The 20,080-nt window shown below is 46.8% G+C and overlaps 1 protein-coding gene across 1 annotated transcript in view; it reads left to right on the forward strand.

The window, feature by feature from the left end:
- VAT1L (vesicle amine transport 1 like) overlaps positions 1 to 20,080 on the forward strand; it is a 155,000-nt gene that overhangs the window by 829 nt on the left and 134,091 nt on the right. The window lies entirely within an intron of this gene.

A 20,080-nucleotide genomic window follows, 5' to 3' on the forward strand; every position in this document is an offset into this window, starting at 1 on the left:
TGCCCAGGATCATTCGGGCGCCACGAAGTGGCATGGCCAGGATCTGATATTGGATCTTTTCAGCCTCTATGCTATTGTCCTGGTGGGGCTGGGACGAAGTGCGGGGCTGGGGAAATGCGTCCTTCCTCCTCACCGCTGCACACTCCCGTCCTTGTGGTCTGATATGGGGAGAGGAACTGGGAAGCATCCTAGCTACGCAGCATCTAAGCCCCGTGAGGGGGGAGGCCAAGACTGCTACTTCATCCCCCCTCTTTCCCCACAAGCATCTTCTGTGTTCCTCTGAAGAGGAAAAACACAAACAAACAAAACAACTGAATCTTCTCCTAACTCCTGCTGCCATCTCAGGAGGAGCTCAGCAATCTGAGTACCCTTCCAGTCCCCACTCCTCCCCAGGGAACTTCAGACTGCCGCCTCCCTCCCCCCTCGCCCCCCAACCGGCTGGGATCCCTCCTGGAGTGCTTAAGCCTCTCTTGTGCTGTTACTATATGGTCATTTCCTTGGAATTCTGGGGAGGGCGGGCTCACCCCAGAGGGTTCACTGGACCACCACTCTCGAGTTGTCCATGCAGCAGGGAGGGAAGCTTTTCAGGGTAAGTTGCTGTTAGCACAGTGAGATGGGCCCACCCCTTCCCATCGCGGTTTTTTAAAGCCCCCAACAGACACTGCTCCCTAAAAGCAGCAGCCAGCTCACCGGTTCCCAGGTTAGACCCCCAAACTCAGAATCTGGGAACAATCTAGAGGCAAGAAAAAGGCCAAGGAGCTTCCCCTCCCCTTTCCCGCTTTGAGAGCAGACGCGGGTTGCATTCGCCAGACTGGAAGGAGGCTGGAGAGAGGCAGGCGGTTGCTGCTCTCTGGCTCAATCATCACATATGGGGCTGGTCATGTTTGACTCTAAACACAGGGGCCTCTCCCTGGGAAACTCAGGCCAGGGGACAAGGCTCTGGCCAACTGGGGGCTCCTATACAGTTCTATGCTGTTAACTCTTGCTGAACCAAGCTGGCTGATCCCAGAAGGCAGAGCTTACCTCTGCCCTGCTCACCAATAAATTCCCAGCACCCAGCGCAGAGCTTGGCACCCAGTATATCCTGAATAAGCTCTTGCTGAATGACTAAGTTACTGCTGGATGAATGGATGGAGGAAAGACGCCTGGAGGGGGATTGTTGAGTCATTATTTTTCTTCACTTGCTGGTGGAAGAATGTCTATCTAGTAACATTAACTGTGTATTGATAATTCTCCTTCCTAAACCACCTATCAAAAATACTGTGTGTGTGTGTGTGTGTGTGTGTGTGTAATTTATGACCCTCCATTCAAATTGAGGACTGGGTTCTAGGACTCTGTCAGAGTGTATTTTCAGAGAGTGAAAATGTTGAAGCTATTTAAGAGAAAAGATTGTAACCTGCAGGGCAAATAGATCTGGGTTCTCCAGACTTTTGCTTACTGCATAAATGCTGAGAGGATCTGAAGCGTTTGGAAATAATAAATGTCAAGATGAAGGCTGGGAGATTGATTTTCAAAGCCAGACACTGAAGCCTGTTCTTCACTGGAGCCGTACACACACACACACGCGCACACACACACACACACACACACGCATGCACACACACACACGCACGCACGCGCGCACACACACACACACACACACACACACACACACACACACAATGGAATCACTGCAGATCCCCCACCCCAGTTGTTCAGAAAGCTAGCCAGCCATGGGGGGTGAGGGGGTGGATTTGGAATACAGTATTGCAAAGGCCCAGATTGATTTTCATTTCCGCAAGCTGGAAGCAGAGATAATCGGTTTTGCAAGGGGGGACTGAAATCGGTTTGTGAGGATTGCCCGCGGGGCCCTTCTTTCTCCACTAGGTTAGGATTGGCTGGCCAAAATGCCCATTGATTGTAAATTTAGCCTTGGGAGCCAGGATGACTCGTTCTGTAGTTTTATGAATCAGCTGATCTCCTCCTGGATGAAGGTTTCCCTCTTATCTGTTCTCCCCCCCCTCTGTCTCTCATTCTCTATTTTTAATGTAAACCTTTTATCATCAAATAGGATATGCTTTTTGCTAGAGAATAAAGCATCTGAATAAATATCTGAACTAGTAGTATTCAGACCTGGAATGAGGGTCCAAGTTGGTTACTGTATAAATTTTATGGAAATGGAAGAGAAGAGGCAGGGGGAAATACATATTTTACCTCATTTACCCCTCTCATCTGTGGTCTAACGCAGTAGGTATTATGGTAGAGCAAACTGAGGCTTGGAGATGTTCAGTAATTTGCTAAAACATCACACAGGTAGTAGAGATAGGATTTGAATCCTGGTTTGTTTCTCCTTAAAACTCTGCTGTTTTCCTTTTATTCTATTTTGTCTCCCTCTGTGGAAAAGCCACAAGACATGTAATTTACTTCTCCGGACCTCTGGCACATAAGCTTGCTTTCTTTCCTTTCTTCAGTGAATATGGCTCCTTTGATCTGTTTGTCTGGCTTAAGGAAACATTCTTTGTCCATTCCCAGAGTAATAAGGCTTCCCCGCAAAGTGGAGGCTTGATGGTCAAACGTGGCTCAGAAAGAACCGCTGTGGGGTGCGCAGCGTGGGAGGGAGAGCCCAGTCTTCCATCTAAATTGTTGCCAGAGCATCAACTTTAATGGGGAATCTGTTTCATCTACCATTCAGTGAACGATTTACACAGCAAGCGATGTAACTGGCCGCGGGGAAAAAGCGCCTGGCCTTTGGAGAAAGATGTATCCGTGTAGCCTCGGTGAGCGTCTCTCTTAACTTCTCCAAGATTTTTGTGCCTCAACTGCAAAATGGGGATACTAAGATGACATCATGGTGTTGAGAGGATCAGATGCAGGAAAGAGGCCCAAAGTTGGCCCTAAGTAAATGGTAGTTGTTGTGACTGTTGTCATATCTATGCCTGTATGACGTGTTTCCTGGAGACTTGATGACTTGGAGATGTATAATTTAGGCAGTGTTACATCACATCTGCTTAGTGATGGAGAGTGAGACCTTCCTAGACATGAGTCCCAGCTCAGCCACCTGCTAACTGGCTCTCCTAGGACTGGTCCCCTGGAGGCAGGGCCTGGGACAGGGATGCTTTCTGAAATGGTTGATGTAAGAGGTGCTCTCGGGAGACTGGGAGCAAGGGAGGCAGGATGGGGCTGGGGAAGTAGCCAAGCAGGAGCCGGGTCTCAGCTGGATCCCACCAGGGGTTCTGGAGCATGAGTTGTACCATAGAGTCAATCTGACCTTGTAGCAATGGGGGAGGCCTTCTGGGCCACCCCCCCACCCCGCCAGCCCCTGTCATCAGTCGGTTCTGGGCTCTGGGCTGTTTTCCAAGTGGGGACGTGGAGCCTCTGTTCCCCGTGGAAGAGGGGACGGGGACTGCTCTGAGCTCTGAGCAGCCAGCTCTCCCAGTAGCCGGAGGATGGGTGCACTGCCCAGTAAAAGGGATCTGAGCGAGGCACAACCAGCGCCCGCTACACTGGTTGACCTTGACCCTGTCGTCTACTGCTCTAAACTTCAGCTTCCTGCTCTGTAACATGGAGATAATAATAGCACCTCCCTTCAGAGCGCTGTCAGGGGGTTTCTGCTGAGTCACACCGAGCCCACGGTGCATCAGGACCTTTACGGTGATCGTGGCACAGAGCAAGTGATCAGTGAATGCTAGACATTACTATTATTCCTATAAACTATTATTCTTGGTTTCCATAGAGACCTTTTATAGTCTATCATTCAGACCAGCACTCTTTGGAGAGTGAAAGGGACACTGCTAATAATTCCTCTGGGATGGCAGGGACAAACTGGAACCGTCCTAGGCAAACCAGGGTTTGTGGTCTCCCCCGCCCTGCCCCCTGCAGGTGTTAAGGGTCCGACCTATGCCTTTGCTGCCAGCAGTCTTGTAACAGTGGAGGTTCTTTTGGACAGGAGCTGGTGGGGTTTGAGGCTGAGGGTCTCCAGACTGGGCTGCAGCAATGTATTTAAGTGGCCATTAAGAAGCTGGTCTGTTTTGTGGCTCAAATTGGCTTGTGGTGGAAAGGCACTAATGGACTGGGGACATTTATTTTCCCGGACTGATTTACAGCAAGAGGCCACATGAGACTGCTGGAATGAGACCAACTGGATGAAAAACAGTTGCAGCCATCAGCCAATGGCTCCATTGGCTGATCTGAAAATGGGCTGAGGGCAGGCCACGCTAGAGGAAAGCCAACAGATTGGTAGGATCCTAATATATGATGAGCGTAAAGTGCACTGGAGATGGAGAGGGAACTCATATCTGTTGGGCACTTGTTAGGAGGAAGCAACTGAACGGCCTGCTATATATACACTGTTTCATTTTATCCTAATGGCAACTCAACAAGGTCAGTGTTACAATCTCACTGATCTGGTATACAGCTGGAATGCAGTGGGAAGCAAGCCCTCTGACTATAATCGGAAATACTCCCCTGTTTTGTTTTTGTTTTTGTTTTTGTTTTTGCAGTACGCGAGCCTCACTGTTGTGGCCTCTCCCGTTGCGGAGCACAGGCTCTGGACGCGCAGGCTCAGCGGCCATGGCTCACGGGCCCAGCCGCTCCGCGGCATGTGGGATCTTCCCGGACCGGGGCACGAACCCGCGTCCCCTGCATCGGCAGGCGGACTCTCAACCACTGCGCCACCAGGGAAGCCCACAATCTCCATTTTAATAATGGGGAAACTGACATTCGGAGACAAGTTAAGATCACGAACTCTTAAGTGGATGAGCAGTATAAAAATCCAAGTCTCTCTTGTTCCTGGACTCTTTACATGTGGGAGTCTGATTATCAGAGAGACACAGTGACAAAGGCACAATGGACAGAGAGACAGTGAAAGACCAAGAGAGAGAGAGAGGCAGACAGACACAAAGACCGGAATCGGAAATACAGAGCAAGAACCATGTATGCATTTGACTGATTTGAAGTATAGCTGGTAAGACTCAAAATCGCAAGGTGCCATCTGGTCTCCCAAAGTGGCCATTGTGCTTCTGAACCACATTCACTTTCTGTCCATTTCTGTGGTCTGGGATGCTTCGGGGAGCCACCTAGGATCACATTGTTACGGCTGTTGACCCAGAATACCCGTGCTGATTCGATATAAGCATCACTTAAGACGCTGAGTTCCTTCCTCTGCCCCGTGGCCTCCACTGGGCTACGGCTACATTGGCAACTTGAGTGCAGGCTGTCCCCAAACAACACAGCATTAAAGTGTCCCTGACAAGGCCAATCCAATGAAATATGGCCAATATGATCTTCCCTGAGTTTATTCAAATAAACAAATGGAGCGTATGAGGTCAAGAGACACAGATGTTTGTAAAACTGAGAAATTGCTTGGAGGGTCTCAAGACCCGAGCCAGGAGCCACTCTGGCACAGAGACTGGAATGAAGTGTTCTGAGCCACTCTGTGTTGGATGGGGCTATGGCGATTTGATAGGAAAGGATGAGTCTGCTGAGTCACGTGGAGCCCCGTCTGGTGATGAGAAGGTAGAGATGCTGCTTCTGGGGTCTTTCTTATTCATCGAAGTTTGCGTTTTCCATTATCTGTGTCCTCCCTGGTGAGGGCTGGTGATGGTGACAGTGTTTGCTCTTGATCCAATAATGGAATGGACTTCCTGTCTCCCCAGCAATTCGAGGAAGAAAGGAAGCCCAGAATCAGTGTTTCTTCTTTTTCATTCAAAAAGGAAATGTAGGACATCTTATAGGACACCTGACACAGAGCAGGTTCCCATAAACAGCAGCCTGATCTTAATTAGACAGAAGCCAACGGCAGTGGCTCACGATGGCAAAGGGAGTGATGACTGATACTCAAGTTCACTCTACCCTCCACCGGCAGCATCTTTGTGGCAATAAAGCCTATCATCCTTGTCATTTTTCATCTGCCGCTCACCCGTGAGTTTATCATCTTTACTTGCTAAGAAAACGGGACTCAGAGATGAAGTGGAAAGAGTGAGAAGCTACAACAGATCTGCGTTCTTACCCTAATGCTACCTCACCGCCGCTGTGTGGTGGTAGGCAGACCGCACTTTCCCCTTGTCCGTATCCTCACGCTGGTAATAACACCCTCTGTTTGGTACTGTCCTGAAGACTGGCTGAGGGGCTGTGAAAGTCCTCACTGCTCCTGGCACACAGGGGGCACTCAGTAAAAGTTATTTTCCTTCCTCTGTTACCGGGGCTGCAAAAGACAGACCTGGGACGTGACCCCATCCCCCCATTCCCTGTCCTGATAATCTCCCACCAAACTACGTGGGCAGCAGGGAGTAGGGTGCTGGCTTTTGAGTCTTACGCCCAGGGTCGGGAATGGATTTGGACTGATGTATTGCTACCCTAACACCGGCTCCGCGCACACTCATTTGGGGGTAGCAGCACGGATTTCTCTGATAGCTGGGCGTGCAAAACAGCCCAGCCTCTGGAGTTTGGTTCACACTCATCCAGAAGAACCCAAAATCCCACGACCTTCGGGCAAATCACTGACATTCGGGGCCAACAACAAAGCTCACCCAGACGTGGGAATAGCGCCCCCGTGACCCCAAGTTCCTGCCACTTCTAATTCTTCATAGGGATCTTTTTTGGCATCTTGGCATTTGTCATAGAAGAAAACGTTTAATTAGAAACAAGAAGACGCTCTTCCTAGGAAAGGGCAGTGGGCGTGTAATCTCAAATTAGTTTGATTCCTCCGTGTGTGATCTCACACAGAACATCGGTTGGAGCCGTGGTATTAAAATGAGTAAATGTAATGTTTGAAGGCCCAAGAGACAAAACAGATGCTCCAGTGAAAGGGGCTGTTTCATCTTTAAACGTGGTATTTTCTTGATGACAGCCTGCAGTGAGTTTCCGTCCTCAATCTCCTTCCGTCAGTGGCCCTTGATCCCTCAGCTTACGCCTCTTCCCCAGCACTGTCCTGGGGGCAGGAACATGCGAGTCAGTGGTTCCCCCGACAGAACCCCCTTGGCAAGTTAAAGCACTGGGTCCTCTTACTCCTGACTTCTCCAAACACCTGTAGTCCCCAGAGCCCATTGCAGGGTAATTATCTTCTGTGAAAAGAATGATAATGATTCATTTCTTGGGATGGCACTGACTAAACACCCAAACTGGATGGGAGGCAGGATGCTTTTGGTTATAAAAGAGTTAATGTGTGAAGCGAAGCAGATGTGGATTCAAGTCCTGAATCTGATCATTTTAGCAATCTCTATAAACTTGGGAAAATGACTTACTCATTTGAAACCTCAGTTTGCTTATCTGTAATATGGGTATAATTATAGTCCTTATGGGATAATTTTGTGTGTGTCAGGATCAAAAGAGAGATCATGTCTAAAGTACTTGGCAATGATGTTGGCATATTTAATATTTGTTGAATGAATGAAGTCCTTGTCGTATAGTGTATGTTTAATATATATTAATGGTGTGGTAAGGAGGAGATGCAAAAAATTAGGACATTAGAAAGTCCCTCCATGTGTCATAAAGTTTTCCGAATGGAGTCCCTATTCAGATTCCACGTGTCTTCCCCAAAGGGTACAAGACCCTAACATCAAAAGTAGCCTGGACAGAATGTGCCACCATGGCATGACGTAAACAAGAAGATCCAGATGAATTCCTGAAGGAACAAGAGAGGAAATGGAACCAAAAGGTATCGTGCTCCTACTGTGTTCCAGAAGCTGGGCCAAGCTTAGGGATCTTCAAAAAGACCAGTCACTTTTGTTCTGACCTCTCTTTCCTTCATTTCAGCCTTGGTGACCGTCATGATGAACTTGTCCCTGGACTTCTAGGCTCTCCCCTTTCCTGACCCTTCCATCTTTTATCTTCTGTCTCATCTGTTAGCTTCATGTGCTCCTACTGCAATGAGCTGCCTTCTTGAGACTTGGAAAGATGGCGGCCTTTTGCCCCAGCTGCCTTCTGCAAGTTTAGCAAGCCCCAATGCAAAGAAAACTTTCTTCTCCCAGTTTTCATATATCAAGGAAGGAATCCGATTGGCCCTTCATGAATCACATACCAGCCCCTGGATGTCCCTCTCTCTGTTTGGCCCAAGGGAGTGAGGTGCTGTGACTGGCCACATTTGTGCCCCATTCTGTCCTATTCTGACCTAGAAGAATGGAGCCTCATGATTGACAGCCCCACCAGGAGCTCATGAAGCGCGCGCGCGCGCGTGTGTGTGTGTGTGTGTGTGTTCGTGTTCGGGGTGGGGGTGGGGTAGACACTCTAAATGGAATGGAGGGCAGTTATCAGACGGCGCAGGTAAGAGACACACTGGACTGATCAAAATGGCAGTCATCATGGGGGATAAGAGATGCTTCTTCACCCAGGAAAAGTGAAGAATCAGGCAGGGGACTGGAGAAGGCAGCTCCATTCCCTGCCTTGGGACTTTACATCTCTCAGCACCAAGTTACTGAATCGTATTAAATAACATATATAATATTTTCAACTTTGAGGCCTATCATCTTTTAAATCTCTCGTCATCTTGGACATTCCAGAAACTCTCTCTGTTCTCATTTAAGTGATAAACACCAAGCCTGGGGCTTGGGTAACAGTAGGCGCTCAATCAGTGTTTGGGGGAATGAGTGAATATATTGGGTTGGCCAACAAGTTAGTTCGGGTTTTTCCGTACCATCTTATGGCAAAGCCCAAACAAACTTTTTGGCCAGCCCAGTGTTACCGACTTTCCCCATATTGTTAGTGTACATTTTGGCAGAAGCGGCAGTGTCACTTGTAAATGTGACGTTCCTAATACAAACAGTGGCCCGTCCACGCTAGTGTACCTTCAGCCTCCCCTCTGCCATCTCAGCTTACTCTGACAAAAGTCTACATCTCTCCAGCACGCAGGTCTTTGAGTGGGGACTTGAAAGAATACCAAAGGAGCTATGTTTCCGGAGAGTTTTACTTCTCCTTGATACAGTCTGTTCTCTTGAAACTAGAGATCACTTAAAAAAAAAAAAAAAAATTATTTATTTATTTATTTTTGGCTGCGTTGGGTCTTCACTGCTGCACACGGGCTCTCTCTAGCTGCAGCGAGCGGGGGCTGCTCTTCGTTGCGGTGCGTGGGCTTCTCATTGCAGTGGCTTCTCTTGTTGCAGAGCACGGGCTCTAGGCGTGCGGGCTGCAGTAGTTGTGGCACACGGGCTCAGTAGTTGTGGCGCACGGGCTTAGTTGCTCCGCAGCATGTGGGATCCTCCCGGATCAGAGCTCGAACCCGTGTCCCCTGCATTGGCAGGCGGATTCTCAACCACTGCGCCACCAGGGAAGCCCCTAGAGATCACTTTTGAACCCTCTAATAACTACTTTCCCAAGGCTGGGAAATGTGGGCCTCTGACTTCTCCAGATGCTCTGTAATTTCCTCCGTATTGCCGTGCGGCTCCATCGGGGTCCGGAGGTTACGGCTCTTGGAGAGAACCTGGTGTGCTGCTTCTGATGATGGTTACTCCAAGAGCACTTGAACTCAAGTGTTCCTGCGATGCTTGTACACCTGGGGATGCCAGGCCCTGCCAGCCTGGGTGTTCAAACAATATTTCACTAAACTAAACATATGGTGGTAATCCTTGCGTAAGATACACACACATCAAATCATGTTGTAGGGCTTCCCTGGTGGCGCAGTGGTTGAGAGTCTGCCTGCCGATGCAGGGGACGCGGGTTCGCGCCCCGGTCCGGGAGGATCCCACGTGCCGCGGAGCGGCTGGGCCCGTGAGCCATGGCCGCTGAGCCTGCGCGTCCGGAGCCTGTTGTGCTCCGCAACGGGAGAGGCCACAACAGTGAGAGGCCCGCGTACCACACGCACACACAAAAAAATCATGTCGTACACCTTTAATTAACACAGCGTGTCAGTTACAGCTCAATAAAACTGGAAAGTAAATGACTAAATATTTCAAGCTACTGGGGAAAAAAAAGCCCCTTTTAAAACAGTATGTCCATGACTCTGTTCCTACCTTCCTTTGTAGGTATCAGGCCCCCCACCTTCAATACCTCCCAGACAGTTGCAAGGGTTTCTGAGGGGGTGTAGCTTGGATGCTCAGAAACACAGTTCTGGTTCGCCACCGATCGTGACGCTCGCCCGCGGCTCTGTGCTGCTCCTCCCCATAGACCAAAGCCGCCCAGCATATTTCCCCATTTCTTCTCCAGCCCAGGTGGAGCCTGGCCCTCTGCTGAGGCTGTGGCCCCCATTCCACCCAATACAGGTTATAAAGCAGCTTATGCTACCTTCTGTATTAATCCTCCTTCTGTTTGGAGCTAATAATAATGACACTCTTGTCATTAATTATTTATCATCATTATCATAAGGACCTTTACTGAGGGATTTCCATGTGCCATGGGCACCATATTAAGGGTTCTTTAGAAATTTCTATGATACCAGACATTTTCCAGATGAAGGGAAAGGATCAGAGAAATAAGGGAACTTGCTAAAGATCACACATCTCATAAGACAAAGAGAGCTGGGATTTCAGCCAGGGTTTGCTGAAATCAAACTTCACTCCCACTCTTCACTGCTCAGTCCTAGACACAAGCCCCTGAAGTTGAAGGGCAATCTGAGTTGGACCAAACACCACATTCAGAGTCAAACCTTCCTCTTGCATTGCCACAGGGCTTCTTCGTCTAGGCTTCTGTTCTCCAACTCAGATTACCCTTAGGATGAGTTTTCTCTTTCCCCAGAAGGCTTATCTGCTCTTCATCCAAATAGATACATAGTGGGGCTCAGACACTCTAAATTCTACAGTGAGCTCTGATGAAACTTTCAAATTGCACTCTACAAAGCCTCCTCCCCTTCCTCCCAATGCAGACATACCTGCTTCTTAAAATAGACAACCCATCAACTAACACACTTAAAAAAATAAAAAATAAAAAGATCCCTGTCTAAGATCAGAAAGAATTGCTTTTCATTTATCTATGCTACACATAGTTCAATCAGCTAATGGGGAGCTATTAAACCCACTGTTCCTATGATTGGTCTGAATGATTTCGTAATTGGATTCTCTGTATCCTCCAGCTAAACTGAATAAAATTGTTCCGACTGGGGACCTTGTAATAAACTCTGACTCAACGTTTCTGCAGCCAGAACCCAGGATGCATAATTCAGCTAAAAACGTGCCCACCTTCCCAAAGACAGCCCTTTCTGCTTTCACATCCTGGAGAACATTTCTGTCTGACCGCAGAGGAGACGTCCCATGCCCCTGGGACTGCTCCTTCGTAGGAAATAAATAGCAAAGGCAATTTGCACCCCCTTACCCACTGAGTCCACATCTCTGCCCTCAGCCGACAGCGTTTATGGGACACTTGACTTCTTCTTTCTCCTCTTTTAACATTTTTTGTTCCTTTTCCTATTCTTTTTTCCTTTTGTATCCTACATTTAGCTGGCATGATTCACCCTTGAATAGAAACCCAGTTTCCAATATAACTGAGAAGCACTGTCAAATTCTGTTGAGTCCTTTAGAGAACACCAAAGCTGGATCCATCCGTGCTACGGAGAAAAACTTCTCGAAAAATTTCTCTTCCATTTAGATCCCCTCAATGCCTCCTGCTCCCTCCAGACTCTCTCCCTGTGCTCTTTCAACTCTCCCAGATTCTCAACCCCTGCCCTTGCTATCTCTTGTCTTTTGCGTCTGTCTTTGCTCACCTTTCACATCTATTCTTTTATCTTCCAGGATAAATATTTGCTCTTCCCAAAGCACATCAATCAAGCAAGTCTTTGTTCTCACCTTTCCCCTTGCTACACGACAAGGCTGCCAACCTATAATTCCCTCTAGCAGAAGGAAGGAAAGAGCTTGAAGCACTCCTCGGTATTTTCCTACTTACACCTTCAGTGGAGGAATCATCGTTGGCAAGGCTAGAATACACCCTGGGCTAAGCAGAGAACGTGGAAAAAATGGATTTTAAGGCAAACTCTCTGCCTTGGAATTGCGCAGAGTCCATGAGGAAGACAGCAGGGTAGTGACTGTGCTACTGCCTCCTTCTTAGGCTAATTAATTTTTTTTTTTAATTGAAGTAGAGTTGATTTACAACGTTGTGTTTAGTTTCTGATGTACAGCAAAGTGATTCAGTTTTACATATACATATTATTTTTCATTCTTTTCCTTTAGGGAAAAGAAGGATATTGAATATAGTTCCCTGAGCTATACAGTAGGACCTTGTTATTTATCTGTTTCATATATAGTAGTGTGTATCTGCTAATTACAAACTCCTAAGTTATCCCTCCCCCACCCCCTTTCCCCTTTGGTAACCACAAGTCTGTTCTCTATGTCGGTGAGTCTGTTTCTGTTTCGTTAATAAGTTCATTTGTGTCATATTTTAGATTCCACATATAAGTGATATCATATGGTATTTGTCTTTCTCTTTCTGACTTCACTTAGTATGATAATCTCTAGTTGCATCTATGTTGCTGCAAATGGCATTATTTCGTTCTCTTTTATGGCTGAGTATTATTCCATGGTATATATGTACCACATCTTCTTTATCCATTCATCTGATGATGGACATTTAGGTTGCTTCCATGCCTTGGCTATTGTAAATAGTGCTGCTATGAATATTGGGCTGCGTGTATCTTTTTGAATTTGAGTTTTCATCTTTTCTGGATACATGCCCAGGAGTGGGATTGCTGGATCATATGGTAACTCTATTTTTAGTTTTTTAAGGAACCTCCGGACTGTTCTCCATAGTGGCTGCCCCAATTTACATTCCCACCAACAGTGTAGGAGGGCCCCCTTTTCTCCACACTCTCTCCAGCATTTGCTATTTGTAGACTTTTTAATGATGGCCATTCTGACTGCTGTGAGGTGGTACCTCATGGTAGGTTTGATTCACATATCTCTTATAAAGGCTAATTAAATTTAAATACTATTTAAGTAAAATTAAAAGTTCAGTTCCTCACCCACACTAGCCACACTTCAAGTGTTCAGTAACCACACATGGCTAGTGGCTGCCATATTGGACAGAGCAGATACAGAACATTTCCATCACTGCAGAATATTCTTTGGACAATGTTGCTCTAGTCTACCTTATTCGTTTTCCCATTGAAACAACTGTTTTAGGAAGCACAGTTTTTACCAGCAGCAATGACTTAGGAGATAGCTGTCATGTTATAGCAAAAATGGACTGTTTCTTTGGGGGAACCCTGCCCCTCTGGGGCTCCAGTGAGAAGTCGAGCAGTAAGCGCTTTGCACTGTCTCATAATGCTTTCTCCCCTCATGGAGAGGTGGGATGAGGCTGGAGAGCTTGGGAGAATGGAAGCAAAGGGCGCAGCCATGCCTAAGCGACACTTAGCTGGGGAACCTCCATGACTCCTGCGAAGTGAGTTAGTAACTGCCCTCCCTGCACTAGTTGTGACCCGTGTCCCACTGCGTGCTAGGGAATTGTCATACCGTGAAGTCATTTCTTTCGCTGATCTCTGAACTCTTGGGAACCAGACATGTCATTGTCACTGTTGTAACATTAGTCCTGAGCCAAGTCCCAAATCATGGAAGGTCTGTTGAATTTAAATTAAATTAGTTTGAATGTTCTACACAACCAGTCACTGCCAGGCACCTGTTTGAAGTCAATGACTCCGTCAACATCTCACCTGGACCACAGAGATTTTAACCTTTTCAAGAACCTTCTTAGGAATAAATACCTGCTGTGTCCCCAGGAGAGGCTGAGAGTAAATAAATAAATCCAGGTCCAGAAATCAAGGGGTCAGTCTTGGCATCAAGGAGAGCTTGTTTTGGACCCATTCATGCCATGCTTTTCTGCTTCTGTTGAAAATGGCTCTTGACATTTAGATTCCCAGTGTATCTCCTTGGTCGTTCTGTTCCTTCCATGTTTGAAATACTACGCGTGTGTTTTGAATACGAATGTGGACGTATGATCGGAACATATTTCTTGTCTCTGAGGAACAACAGACCTGTACAACTATAGCCCGATCTGTATTGCCCTCACAATTCAGGTCCTATGTTGTAGATAAAGGGATCTGGGCTGGGCAACAACAGCATTCTTTACTTAATAAGTAAAGCGGTAGATTATGAAAAACATCAGATGTGTCAGAGAACCTCATGTTTCATATCTAAAAATAACGGTTAAACAAGGTAAGCAGGATCGTGTGGGCCAGACATGAAGGGGGCCGCGGGCAGGAGCCACGGCCGGCGAGGGGGGAGAAGGGAGTGTGAGCGTCCATAACACACTTTTTTTTTTTTCTTATCTTCTTTATGGGGACTGAAGGAAAATGGTGTACTTGTAACCAAAAAGTTTTCTGGTTTTTCTGGGGAGGTTTTTGTTGCTGTTGTTGGTTGGTTGGTTGGTTGGTTGGTTGGTTGGTTGGCTTTTAAGTCGAGGGATCAGATTTTTAAACCAGGAGGTTCATTTTAGAATTCGGGCTCTTAACTCTATCCCATGCTATGTTTTAGCATCAAACATGACAGTCTGTTTAGAAAACGTGGTGGAGTCGAACATTTTTGAGTTGAAAATTTCTCTCCTGTCTCTTTCGCTTACATGTCATTTCAAGTTATTTAGTCAATTTGAATGTCAGTGTTTAGTTATTTATTCTTGGTTGAGGATTTGAAGAGTAGTCTACACACTAGCTGATGAAGATCTTAGCAGAAGCAAGACTATTTGTTAGAGATTACTCCCTCTTTTCTATAATTGTTTGTTATTTTTGCATTCCTTTTTTATTGCAGCATAGCTGATGAACAATACTGTGCAAGTTTCAGGTGTATAACACAGCGATTCACAATTTTTTTAAGTTCTGCTCCATTTCTAGTCATTGTAAACTATTGCCTACATTCCCTGGGTTGTAGCTTACTTATTTTATACATGGTAGTTTTTACCTCTCAATTCCCCACCCTTTTTTTGCCCCTCCCCCTTGCCTCTCCCCACTGGGAACCACTAGATTGTTCTCGGCATCTGTCCTAACACCCTCTTTCCAACTTCTGATAGAGCTCAGGTGGCTTCTGTCTCCTGAGGTCCATCCAGGACAATTCTGGCTGTTCCCCAATGAAAGATGCCATTTGAGATGTGCATGAAAGTTCTCCCTGTTTTGACAAAGAGTGTTTATTCTTCCACAGCAGATTTGTATCAGTCTATTTTCATAGTCTTGAGATCATAAAATAGGTACTTAAAGCCAAAAAGAAAGGAAAAAGAAAAGAAAAAGAATTGGGAGCAAGATTTTCTGAGATCAGTGCCTATGGTCCCAGATGTTTTCAAGTTATCAGCTGCAATGAAGAAACAAAAACGAAAACTTCCATTCTGGGAACATGAGGGAATGACTCAAACGTGTACTTCTTTGGCCCGACTTGGATCGGGAATTCAGTGCTTTGATAAACACTGCAGAGTGAGGAAGGGCACAGCTTCCGGGGCTGCTTTGCCCAGAGCACGGCCTCACGTGGGGAGCCTCTGGGAGAGGCTGCCGTGGACGCCGGGTTGTTGTCGTTCACCAAGCAGAGGGAATTCCAGACTTCCCATGTGGGATTTGACCATGTTCTCCCTGGTGTCCGGGTCTTCTCCAGCATCCTGTCATTCCCGCCTTCCCGCAGACACCTAGAAGGCCCTGAGCTACTATTTTTCATGGATTTCCCCAAGCAATTTACCAACCTTGCATGTATATTTTTTCATAGTGAAAATGTCTATTAAACCCTGTAAAAGGCTCTTTTTTCCTTTCCCCCAGCATCGAGATACACTTGACACTTAACATGGTGTAAGTTTAAAGTGGACAAGTGTACAACTTTTGTAAATTGCAAAATGATTACCACTGCCCTATTAGCTGCCTCCATCCCATCACTTTGTTACCATTTCTTCTTCTTTTTTTTTAAATTTTATTTATTTTTGCTGTGCTGGGTCTTCGTTTCTGTGCGAGGGCTTTCTCTAGTTGTGGCAAGCGGGGGCCACTCCTCATCGCGGTGCGCGGGCCTCTCACTATCGCGGCCTCTCTTGTTGCGGAGCACAGGCTCCAGACGCGCAGGCTCAGTAATTGTGGCTCACGGGCCCAGCTGCTGCGCGGCATGTGGGATCCTCCCAGACCAGGGCTCGAGCCCGTGTCCCCTGCATCGGCAGGCAGATTCTCAACCACTGCGGCACCAGGGAAGCCCACCATTTCTTTTTTGTAATGCGAATATTTAAGATCAACTCCTGCATGTGTTTTGATGGTTCATCCACGTTTACCCTTCTCTTTTTTCTTAGTCTGTCTCCTCAACGCTTTGATCTCTACAAATCTTCCCTTTCCCTTTCCTCTCATTCTTTCAGGTCCCAATTTAAAGATCTCATCCTCTTTTCTGCCTTCCCAGCATTGGTTATAAGAACCCCTGGACCTTTCCTCTTCAGGGACCACTGTACAAAGGACACCTCCATAAATACTCACCATTAGTGACCACTGCTCTGTGCCTGTAGGGGAATAAAACCCAATAAAGGAAGATCACAACCCCCCTCGTAGTGGGTCCTGGGACACGCTACCCAGCACCCTCTTTTAGGGCTGAGGTGCCCATCCCCAGCTACAGGGAGTGATGGCTGCTGAGGGCTCGCAGCTGCGTCCCTCCGGACGAACTGCCCTCAGCAGAGGGAAGCATCCTTGCCCAAGATCGGATCCCCTCCCTGGGGGCGGCTCTCATCCAATGACCCGTTGACGCAAGGGTAAAAAGTTCAGTCCCCTTCCGTGGATAAACTGAGTCCTTTTTACTACTACGTCAGTGTTTCAACCTCTCCATCTACTCAGTCCAGTTCCCCTCACCCCCATACAGGTGTTCCCTGGAGAACTCCCTATAAACCCTCTGGCACGCAAACCTCAGTCTCAGAGTCTGCTTCCTAGGGGGCCTGACCTATGACGCCTTCTTTGTGTGTTGACGACGACGACGGTGGTGGTGGTGGTGGTGGTGGTGGCGGTGGTGGCGGTGGCGGTGGCGGTGGCGGTGGTGGTGGTGGTGACGATGAGAGCAGCTCACGCTTACTGAGCACTTACAGTATGTAAGGCACTCGGCTTTACATGTACTGTCACATGCTATCCACACCAACCCCCGGAAGGGTGAGGGTCTTACTAACCCATTTTTGAGATGAGGAAACTTAGGTTCAGGGAGATGAAGCTACCCACTTGAGGAGGAGCCAGAAAGCAAAAGCTAAGGATTTAAATTTAGCTTTGGTGACTGCAGAGGGTGTCAGCAAAGCTAACAGTTCTTTGGGAAAGCCTTTCCGGGGGTCATTGTTTTGACTCCATGGTTATCTTGTCTGTGAGCCCATCTCCTGGTGACCGGGTGAGCTCTCTGGATACACTTCTGTAAAACCACTCATCACGCGGCGTTGTGAGCAGCTTTCATGATTCTGTTTCCCCCTGAGAGACTGAGCCCCCTGTTAACTGTGGATATCCGATACTAAGTGTCTGCTCGGGATACAGTAAGTGCTCAATGTGACAGGTGAGTCAAGAAGTCCCCTCTTTGTAACTGGGAAAATTGAGTGATGCTCTCTCAGAAGAAAAGCAAAGGGCAGTAGCCTCTGGAGACATCACTTGCCTTCACCCCTTGGCTTTGTAAACCTCAATCCACCTCCGTTTTGTTCTCTGTGAAATGCAGGTAATGTCGGTATCTCTTTGCCTTGTTATGGTTGTTGGAAAAATTAACTATCACACTTATAAAACACTTAACACCATGCCTGATACACAGCATGCACCACATAAATGTTATCTACTACAATGACTGGCCACCAGTAAGTCCTTTTCCCCTCGTGCCCCATCACTTGAGGAATTAGAATGGGGATTTCTAGAGATCTACTAGCTTTTTGGGGCCCCCCCCAACCATCACAAAGCCCTATATGAGAACCCGTCTCAGAAAGGGTCCATCTCTTCTTGAACAGCCTTTGTGGGAACAGCTGATTTGGGGCTACTTAGAGCAATTTTTCTCAGTGCTGATGGCACTTGAGAACGTGTGCTTGGGTGAAACAGACTCTCAGAGCTGGAGGCAGGATGTACACGTTAAAATATATATATATCACCACGAGGACCCTGACATGCATCCAGAAAATGATTATACTTGAAACGTGGTCAGCCTGCACCCACGTGGTCCGCGGTCATTGCCGTTGGGGGAGGGTACTGACTGCCAGCGCTCACAAAGAGGGAGGCTTATGCTCTTAATACAGTATTTGCTTAACATGAATTCAAAGTATCTTGGAGATGTTTCAGAGAATCATAGAGGTCATGATTTAAAGAAACTTTAAAAATGTCAGCTGGTCCTATGTCTTGAATTCCCTCCATGACATCTTTTGTGATCCTCACAAACACCCTTAGTAACCTGGCACGTGACAGCCTATGTAACATTTTTTTTTAATGGTTAACTTTAATAAACAAAATTACTCTGTCAGAATCTTCTAAAAGTTTCTGAATTGAAAACGCTCAATTTCTGTACACATCTTCTCCTGACCGACAGCAGCTAGTTCAAAGACCGGCATCCGCGCATGGACCACGTTTTGATTAGCTTTCATGCAGTGGAGACTGGAGCAGTGAGGATGCAGAAGAGATGGGAGAATTGCTGGAGTGGTGTTTGGAGTAGGCTCTGGGAAGATCCCACATGCCACGGAGCAGCTAAGCCCGTGCGCCACAACTACTGAGCCTGCGCTCTAGAGCCTGCGAGGCACAACTACTGAGCCTGTGTGCCACAACTACAGAAGTCCGCGCACCTAGAGCCTGTGCTCTGCCACAAGAGAAGCTGCTGCAAACAACTACTGAGCCTGCGCTCTAGAGCCTGCGAGGCACAACTACTGAGCCTGTGTGCCACAACTACAGAAGTCCGCGCACCTAGAGCCTGTGCTCTGCCACAAGAGAAGCTGCTGCAAAGAGAAGCCCGTGCACCGCAACGAAGAGCGGCCCCTGCTTGCCGCAACTAGAGAAAGCCCACGTGCAGCAATGAAGACCCAACACAGCCAAATAAATAAATTAATTAATTTTTAAAAAAAGAAAGAAAGAAATGCAAATTCTTGGACCTCCCCTGTAGACCTACTTAGTCAGGAACGCAGGGATGGGGCCCAGCAATCTGTGTGTTTACAAGTATTCCTGCGAATTCTGATGCACAGTCAAGTTTGAGATCGAATCTAATAAGAGTTTAAGACTTTTTTTTAATGGAAACTCCAAAGCATTCAGAAAATTAAGATGACGTTGAGTGTTAGGATAACAGAGAGAATGAATGCCAGAAAGCTCTGCAGTGTGCGGGGAGGGGTGCTACAGATTTGGTTCAGAGCTTCCTAGTAGCCAATGCAAAGAAAGAAATATAATCAGTTTCTACACTGCACTGGGCCTGTAAGAGCCACACAAACAACTTTTGTGCTGAAATTTGAGGGAAAATTCCCTGTCTTCATAAAGAAGAGAATGTATATTTTAACAAATATTATGTTCAACAATATCCCTTCAGTAAGTAAAACAGTGGGTTTCTCAAGGTTGTTTCTTTGGCCATGTATCGCCCAACTGAACCAATGATGGGGCAAGATTACGGATTTCTGTTGAGTGTGAAACCGAAATATATGGTTGGGCCCTGTTGAGCTGCATGAGTACAGAAGTAGAGTCTTCCAGAAGAGGAAGATTTTCATCATACAGTTCTTTGTATAATGGTCTGAGGGTTTGGGTTCCTGTGGTCAATGCTGAGGATACTGATGATCTGAGGAAGGAACAAGATGGCAAGAGATCTAAAGTCTTTTCACATGAGCCACCCCTGCCTTCCTTTCACTTGGAAAATAAAAGGGGACCTTCTCCATATCTACTTGCCTCTTCTTTGCTAAATCCTTCACTGGACCAATTTTATCTCAAATTGGAAAATTAATAACCTATAGCTGGGCCGATTCTTCTGTCATCCACTTAGTGGTGTCCTTTAAGAAATGATTTATAAGCTTTTGCACAGCAAAGGAAACCATGAACAAAACGAAAAGACAAGCTACAGACTGGGAGAAAATATGTGCAAATGATGCAACCGACAAGGGATTGATTTCCAAAATATACCAACAGCTCATACAGCTCAATATCAAAAAGACAAACAACCCAATCAAAAAATGGGCAGAAGACCTAAATAGACATTTCTCCAAAGAAGACATACAGGTGACCAACAGGCACATGAAAAGATGCTTAACATCGCTTGTTAGTAACGAAATGCAAATCAAACCCACAGTG

This window comes from Physeter macrocephalus, chromosome 17 (assembly GCF_002837175.3).
Source record: "Physeter macrocephalus isolate SW-GA chromosome 17, ASM283717v5, whole genome shotgun sequence".
In the NCBI taxonomy this organism is placed as follows: Eukaryota; Metazoa; Chordata; class Mammalia; order Artiodactyla; family Physeteridae; genus Physeter; species Physeter macrocephalus.